The sequence below is a fragment of the Propithecus coquereli genome, unplaced genomic scaffold (assembly GCF_000956105.1).
Source record: "Propithecus coquereli isolate 6110/MARCELLA unplaced genomic scaffold, Pcoq_1.0 Scaffold16, whole genome shotgun sequence".
In the NCBI taxonomy this organism is placed as follows: domain Eukaryota; kingdom Metazoa; phylum Chordata; class Mammalia; order Primates; family Indriidae; genus Propithecus; species Propithecus coquereli.
This window is the reverse complement of record NW_012140524.1, coordinates 5,733,322-5,742,231: the sequence shown is the minus strand read 5'-3', so window position 1 is coordinate 5,742,231 and position 8,910 is coordinate 5,733,322. Positions and strand designations below refer to the sequence as shown.

Below are 8,910 nucleotides of genomic sequence, written 5' to 3'. Positions count from 1 at the left end.
ACAGTAATTATTCTCATGTGGTTTGCTGAACTCAGCTGTGAGGTCTCCCCCACGCTCTTTCAGTTTTGCCTTAAAACAGCTGCCTTAAGGTCTTTAAAACGGTAAATAGCAATTTTTCTTGCTCCACAGATTCCATTTTATCTGCCTGGGAAACTTGTGTGGTGTGATTTTCATCGCTAAAAGCAAAAGCAGCCACATGGTTGATAACGCCACCAGTTAACAATTCAGAGCTGGGTCTCCGTTTCTAGGATTCTCTTCCAAATCTTACCCAAGTGCTTTTGAAGTTCTCAGTTCCCTGTCTAAGGGAACACCCGGCAGTCCCAGGATGAAAGGGCAGAAGGGTGAGCTGACGTTTTCCTTTATTTGCATGGCTTTAAAGCTAGCCATTTTCTCCACCACGCGCCGCCGGCTCGGACTCGCCGGTGACACAGAGGCAATTGTTTCTCATTAAAAAGGGGGGTCGGGGGAGTTAGTTTCATTTCTGATCCGGAATATATAGTAAATACACCAGGAAAAGTTTTAAAAACCCGGTCCGCTAGGTTCTCTCCCATCGCGTTATCGCCTCTCTTTACAGATAGCAGGAAAGGCAGCATTTTTTTCCATCAACACCCACTTCCAGCCCTAGGCTCGCTCAGCGAGGAATGTATAAAATTAGTTGACTCCTCTGAGTGACTTGCGCGGGGCCCAATCCGCGGGCGCACGGGCGCCGCCGACCCCGCCCCCTTGCTGACTCTCTTTGGCTGATTCCTGCAGGGAGGGAGGAGAGAAGGCGACGGTGGGAGGGGGAGGTACCTGGAACTGGGAGTGATGTCAGCTCCCAGCGCGGTGCCTGCCCGGATTCCTGACATGGTGTAGGGCAGGCAGGGTGGGGAAGGCACCGGAGAGGACCCGAGCGCGGAGAGCCTGCGGCGGGGCCGGAGTGCTGGGGCTTTGAACTCCGGGGGAGGCAGGACCAGAACTTTTGGAACTAGCGCGGGTGGCTCTCCACCCCCAGGTAAGGGCGTTTGCTCCGCTCGGAGACGGGAGGGTAGTGGCACCGTTGTGTGGCTGCAGCTGGGGGTTGGCTGCTCCTCCTCTTCCCCGGGTGGGTTTCCTTTCCCAACTCTCTCCCGTTTCCCAGTGGGAACGGGCACTTTTTTGGAGGGTAGGTAGGGGTAGGGCTTAACGCCTGGGGCTCCAAACTGGCTTATGTGTGAAAACTACCTCCAGGATTATTGCGCATGTAAGGTCTGTGTCCTTAGACCCCCACACCCTAGCCTCCCAACGATACTTGAGAACCTCAGCCAGAGGGGGGTGTGTGTGTGTTGGGAGGCTGCTTTTAAAGTGCCACAAAAATTTTATGAATCATCGACTCAAAAATTACGCTCTTTGAAAGAAAAAAAGTTCTGTATTTTAAAAGCCCCCCTGTGGCCTATTATATATTAAGTAAAATAATATCAACGTTAGTCTCATATCAACGTCAAATATCCTTTTATATAGTCCAGTCAGGATGTGAGAAATTCAATAGGGGTGTATTAATTATGAGCTTCTGGGAAAACCGGTCTCTTGGGGGCACACTTCTAAAACGCCAGCTCTTATTCACTGTTATATTTTAACCGAGGAGGATCCCTTTGGTGATCTGGAGGGGTTAGGTTAGGAAGGCTGCGGGAGTCTTCAAATCTGTTTCCTGTGGCTGCTTGAGGGGCTGGTAGTTGCGTTTTCAGGGATGATTTTTAGAGAAGGGAGTTTTAACAGGGAAATGTGGTGGAAGGCGTGGCATGCAAACTCTTAATTACAGGGACGTGAATTTTTCAACATGTGGGACCAAAACAAATCCTTGCTTTCAATAAGAACTGCAGAGAGCAACAGAAAGAGAACTTAAACGTCCACGTTTGGTATTTAGAGAAAGCAATTGCCTGTTGGGAGGATGAGAAGTGGAAGAATATAATTCTGATTTGTTTATTTCCTGTTTCAAACCCTTTCTTTTCCTTGCTTGGGGATTTTGTGTGCGCCCAGGTCACTAGTTGGGTGACTTTCTGGGGGGAAAAAATTAACTCCATACACTGATTCAGAACTCCTGCTTATCAGTGCTTTAAGGTTTTTTTGGGGGTTGGGAGGAATAGAAAGAAATGTATGAGCTGAGACTCCTCACTCAAGTTTCCCCTTTCTTTCCCCTCGCAGTTCCCTCTCAGCAGTGAGAATCCTTCTTTTGGCAGGTCTGGAGGAAATGCCAATGGACTTCATTGTGAGTCAAAATCCACATCCCAGACCTGAATGAAAGGGCATTTCCAGGAGATGGGAAAAGAGAGAAGCCACAGCATTACATATAATAAACCCAAGTCAGGAAATGTGGTAGAGGACTTTATAGATGGGGTTATCTATCTTTCTAGCCAGATGAGAATTATGTTTCAGAGCTAGAAAGAAGTTTTTGTTTTGCAGTTGCTCATTTAACACCTGGGTGTGTATTGTTCTTACCTCCTGAAAATAATTAACTAACACAGGGTGGATAAAGAGCAGACTTTTTGAAAAGGCAGAATGTGCTTTACTGGAAAGACCAGAACATTTTAATTTTGGTTTGTGTTTTGGACTAAGACACAGACATTGCAAATGGCTCTGCGATAATGGTGAACAAGTCTTTTTTGTTTATGTTCTATGGGAAGTAAGTAAAACATACTGTATTTTCCAGTGTCCTTTTCGGTAAGAAAGAGATTTGAAATTCCTGTGGGCTAATTCCCAGGCTTGCTGTAGCCTAAGCTGATAGTGTTCATACTGCAATTTGTAATACCGAAAGATGGAGTTACAAAAACCAGACAGTTAAGCAAAGTATCTTTGGGGTGTTATCCTGATGTCCAGATTCAGATTTGGACTTTATTTCCAAGAAACTAGTTCTGGCTTAGGGACTTGAATGTATCAAAACTTTAAATTTAATTCACAGTAAGTAATAGCAGTAATTTTACATATTTAATTTGAACGAATATTTCTCTTGGTCCATGTTTATGAGGCAGATGTGGTATAATAAAACATGATACTTTTAAAGAACAACACTTAAGATATTTGGGTTATTGAGAAAAGTGGGATCAGGTTTTGGTTAAATTCTTTTTGACCAACAACTATCATATTTCCAATGGCTACTTTAAAAATTATAGTCATCTGGCCTTACTGGATAAATGTTAACTTGAAATCCAGAACACACTGTGTAGTTCCAGATCAATAGTGCCTGATTTCAAAGGCATCATAGACATTTTTTGGGGAACAAATTAATCTAGGAAGAGTTAGTTAACTTTATGTAGTATTTTTGTCACTCGCTGTACCAGTAGGAGATAAATCAGATGGAGGTTATTTTTCTGTCCATTAGCTGACCTTTCTTAAAACCTGTTTTTCATATTCATGAAATATTCATATTTTTATAAGTTGATTTAGATTATATTGATAATTTGTTACGGTAAAATTAACTTTTTGAGCTTTTTGTCTCTCATATTTAAAAGTACCTATATCCCAAACAGCACAATTGTCAAACTGAAAGAAGACCTCATTCAGCATTCTGTCTTTACAAAGATGTTACTACATGTTTCTGGCCTGGTTCGAATTACCTTTTCAAAACAGTGAATGAAGGAGTGAATTAATGCCTATCCATTCATTTTTGGGTCTGTGTCTTGATTCTTTATTAAAGAAATGTCACTTCAAGATAAAAACATAGGAAGTATTGCATAATGAGTTTCATTTCCAGAGATTTCCCTGGAAAGTCATATTAGTTCTGAAATTAAGAAAAAACAAATCACAGTTGAGCAGCTAATTGTGAAATCTTTCAGGGAGTCATAATTATTGTTTTTGTTTTTCTCAAACAGATGGGTTTAAAGATGAGATTCAGAGCTATTAAAGTTACCATCACATTTTGATACAGGATGTTGTTTGGGACTAAAGGGAACAAAGTGTCTGTCCCCTGGCTAGCATTTCCGTTCGGCTAAAGGTTGATAATTGCACAATGAAATCAGCCATCAAATTGTCTAAAAACTGACACTGTCCAAAAACTGCTCGGGGCTTGTGTAGTTCCCTGCATCTGTAGTGTGTTTTCTCACTTGTTTCTTAAATTCGTTGCTGTGCATGTCAGAACCTTCTTTCTAGTAAAAAAAACTACAGCTTTTGTCCCATATGTCACCATCACAAAAACTGATGCTTTATTAAATGGAGTTCGTGGCTTTAAAAAACTAAAGTGAATTAACCCACCCCATAAAATACAAAGAATCTTCTATTTCTTTTACACTCTTCATTTGAAATATAATTGATGCTTAATAGTTTGGCATTAGATGATTTTCAAAAAGCCAAATGGTGAGAGCTTCTTTACTTTTTTTTCCCCCCACTTTGAAGGAACTAAAACACCGAACAACTGGATTTTAGATTTAAAAAAACAACAAAAAAATAAGACCTTCCAGGAGTTTTAAGTTTGCACACTTGTTAGTTTTGGGGAGAAGCAGAGGGTCTGAGTTAAATGTGTAGTGGTCTATACTCGTTGAAGAATTTCTATTTCTGAAATGTAGATTTGGACTCTGGTTCGGGTGGGCTTGTTGTCACAGTTTGTGAGAGAACTTTGATTATGTGTCTCCCTGGAACTTGATGTGACTCACATTTTGACTGGCCCACATGCAACATCCTTGTTTTTGTTGGCAAGTGTAATGAATTCAGAATAGAGAGATCATTTAGTGGTTTCTGTACAGTGGTACAACTAAAAATGCCCATGACTGAAGGAATTGTACAAACTCAAATTGCACTGAGTATCAGTCATTCTGGCGAAGGGTCATGTCTCAGATATGGATCATGTAGGGGGAAGATCAAGTACTATAATGTTTGGGGCTGGCTCTAGATTTTATGGACACCCTGTGGACTCCAGAGTAGGTCTGGGTATTTTTAGCTCCTTTAATTTAGGGAAGTCGAACATTTGACATAAAAACAGAATGCAAGTTCTGGAGAGCAGGTGTGCTCATTCTTTGTGTGTGTCTGTCTGTGTTAACAGGGCAAACCTAATTTGACCTGGTGAAAGAAAGACTAAAAAGGCTGTTTTCAGTGACAATTCTATTTCTAAAGAAGTAGCTATCTTTTTTTTAAACAATAAAAATTGAACTCTGAAGAAGTGGCCAAATTTTTTAGGCAAGCAAGGTGGTTCTTGGAAAGAACTAGCTAGGCCTATTGGGAAGAGTACGAACTGTTTCACAGTATGAATGTGATACTGTACCATAGAATTACATAGAAGCTAATACTGTATCATGTCACTAAATGTGCCTGTTATCTTCAATTTCTGTGCCTAGGATCCAGCTCACTGAGGCCCTCTTGCTTGCACTTTGTCTCTCTTCTCTTCATCTATAATACTTTGCACAGATGTTACCACCACAGAAGCTGTATGAGTTTTTTGAGGAAAGTTTATTATATTTATTTGGAAGACAGTTAAAAACAAGGATGAAACTCTATGGCCTACTTTCTTCATCTAATAACTTGACAGTGTGGCTGCAGTTGCATAAATGATGTCCCTACAACCAGTATCTTTTTGTAAAGACACCGATTCTTATACCAACACATAGTAGAGAATTTTATTTTGTTTGAATTGGAATTTGAACACTCTCTATTTTTTCTTATGAATGATGGAAGAGTCAAATGAGCCTGTAGATTCTCCTCTAAATTAACCTTGGGAAGTGAGAGGGAGGGCAGGAAACAGTGACAACTCAGAGGAAACACTCTGGTTGAACTTGTGAATCCGCCAGGACCATTTGTGTGAAGTCACCTGGGTCTCAGTGTTTTTCCTCTGGATCAGCTGCCTGGATGCTTTTGTCAAACTTTCAGGCTCTTCCATCCTCCACCTCCATCTATATGTGACTTTGCACAGCCAAGAAAACGACTAAGCACAGGATTAAGTTTCTTGTATTGTTTTTCTCTACTCAGAGTGCTTTGATGCTCAAGGATGACTTGCACTCCACATCACCCAATATCCATCCCACCTGCTATTTTTTTTTCAGCTGAACCCATTGTGTTTAATTTACCACTATGGCCAGTTAAAAGTGCTTAATTTCCCCAAATCCCTTGCAGCTGGGGGTGTCTGAGTGCGGTAGTCCTGGCTCATGAGAAGTAAGTAGCTGGACAGCCTCTATGAGCTTGCCTGGTAGGCCGTCGCTTCTATGTAGTGCTTCTTTCTCCCTGGAGAAAGTGGACCAGCCATCTTGTGACCAAAGACAAGAAGCTTGAAGGTTAAGGGTGACTGCATAGAAAGTTGGAAGGAGGCAGGGAAGCTGACGGCATTTTGGAGCTGCTGTACCAGACCTGGTCCTCCCATTTCTTGGCTTTATGTGAGAAACATGAAGTAAAAATAAAATTTGGTTAAACCACAGAAGTTGGATTTGTTACTTGCAGCCAAATGTGATCTTAACTGAATCTAAATTTAAAAAAAATCATAGTTCATCTTTTATGCAAGAATTAAAAGGCATTATTCTATATGAGGAAAGAAGGGTAGGACTTTGGAGCCACACAGATCCTTGAGTCCTAACTTTGCTATTTACTACAGTCTAATACTGGCAAGTAATTAAACCTCTCTGGGTCTCAGTTTTCCCATCTGTAAAATGGTAGTACTGATATTTGTGTCATAGAATTTTTGTGAGGATTAGAAATAATTAGAAATTATTAACAGAACTAATAATGGCATATTTTGGCACACACATAGTAGGTTTTCAACAAATGGTGGTTGAAGGAGAGTGTAGCAGGGAGCCTTAAGGGGGGAGGCAAGAATTCAACTGTTTCTCTGGGAGGTTCTCAGTAAACACAGTTGAGATGGCTGAGTGGTAGATTAGCTTTACAGCTGCAGTCACTTCCCTCCATGTGCTCATCCATCTCAACTCCTGTCTCTTGTCCTCATCCCGCCTGCCCAAACCAGGATGCTTGGAACTCTTCTGTTCTCCACCTTCGGCTGAGAGAGCAAAGGATGTCCTTATGAAAACTATCAGCTGTAGCATAAGGATGGAGGGTGTGGGCTTCCTAGTCAGACTAATGTGGATTAGAATCCCTTGTTGTTATCAGCTATGTGATTTTGGTTAAGTCTTCAGTGAAATGGGAATAACTGGGTAGTGATGAGGATTAAATACGCTAACGTGAAGCACTAACAGCTGTTTTCCTGGTACACAACATGCACTGGATTGGTGACAGATATTGTTATTATTTCTTTTTTTTTTTTTTTTACATTACTCTTGAAATATAAAACATCGTCAATTTGTTGGGCCTTTTGGGGGTCTGTGGGGGAAGATCATACTACGAACTAGACTAGTCACCAGAGCAAAGGAAGAGATTGAGTTTAATGAGATCCCGCTAGAGGAGGTGGGATTTGAATGGGCCTTGAAGGGTGGGTAGGGGGTTTTGAAGAGGCAGTGAGGGGAGATGAGCACACTTGGGTGTGGAGCAAAGTGTAGATTATAGTGAGATTAGATTTAGAGAAAAGATAGATCAATATTGTTAAAAGAGGTAAGCTATATTGGGGCCAGATCTTAGAGGGCTTTTAGGGAGAGTGACAAGATTATACTTTAAAATGGGATTTTTTTTAAGGTGAGAAAGAATGAGACAACTATTATTTTATAAAGATGACTCTGGAAGTAGTATGTTGAATGTTACCAGGGAGTGTATGTGGCAGGGGGAGGGCGAGGGTGGAACACCATAAATAAAGACCCATACGCATATGTTAAATTAAAAAAAAACTTTTTTAGAAACAGGGTCTTGGCTATGTTTCCAGGCTGGAGTGCAGTGGCTATTAACAGGCACAAACATAGTGCTTTGCAGTTTCAAACTCTTGGGCTCATGTGATCTTCCTGCCTTAGCCTCCTTAGTAGCTGGGACTACAGGCGTGTACCACTGTCAACGGAAAAAAGACCAAATTCTGTAAAATAATTTTAGAGAGATTTACTCTGAGCCAAATTTGAGGACCATGACCCGGAGCCACGCCCAAGAGGCCTTGAGCAAGTGGTCTCCCTGTGGCTGGGTTACAGTTTGGTTTTATACATTTCAGGGAGACAGGGGTTACAGGTAAAGTCATAAATCAATATGTGGGAGGCATACATTGGTTTGGCCCGAAAAGGTGGGCCATGTCGAAGTGGGGGCTTACAGGTTATAGGTGGTTTAAAGATTCTTTGGCTTGTAATTGGTTAAAGACATGAAGCTTTGTCTAAAGGCTTGGAATGTTTCAACATAAGGAGTTGTTTATCAGAGATGATGCCCACCAGACATCTATTCGTTGTGTAAATTGAGGACCTGCAGGTTTGTCTTGCATACCCTTAGGCCTGTTAATGGGTTACAAAGGATGTCCCCAAGAAGGGAGGGGGGCATGATGAGGCATGTCTGACCTCCTTCCTCCTGGCAGGTAATTTAGTCTTAGGATATTCCTTTGGTCAGGAGGGGGTCAGTTTAGTCAGCCGGTGGGGGGTGGGGTGAGCCTTAAAATTTTATTTTAGTTCACACCACCTTGCCTGGCTACGTGATAGTTGAATTTTAATGGGAAATATGAGTTAAGATTTGAACATCTGCAGAACATTTGAGATTCCCTCATGACCCATGACAACCTACTTAGTTTTCTTATTGTGTAAATGGATAAAATAATAGCACCTGTCTCATCCGGTTTCTAGGAGAATAAAACAATGACAATAATAGGTAATAGCACTGGTTATGTATCAAGTGCTATTCTAAGTGCCTTCCGTATTTTAACTTAGATTATTCCCATATTACAGATGAGGATTCTAAGGCACAGAGAAGCTAATCAGGTTTCCTAAGGTTATGCAGATTGTGCGTGTTGGACTCGGGATTTAAACTCAGGCAGGTACAGCTCTGGGGCCAGTATCTTCAACCACTTCATAGTCCTGCCTCTGTCCTGCCCCCGATTCTGTACTTAGCACATTAAAAGCCATTAAGAACTGT

The 8,910-nt window shown here is 41.5% G+C and overlaps 1 long non-coding RNA gene across 1 annotated transcript in view; it reads left to right on the top strand.

Annotated features, from left to right (window-relative positions):
* Window positions 1-829: 829 nt before the first annotated feature.
* LOC105807597 overlaps window positions 830-8,910 on the top strand; it is a 94,792-nt gene continuing 86,711 nt past the window's right edge. Inside the window, exon 1 of the long non-coding RNA XR_001137338.1 lies at window positions 830-994. This is a non-coding gene — a long non-coding RNA (uncharacterized LOC105807597). The remainder of the gene's footprint in view (window positions 995-8,910) is intronic.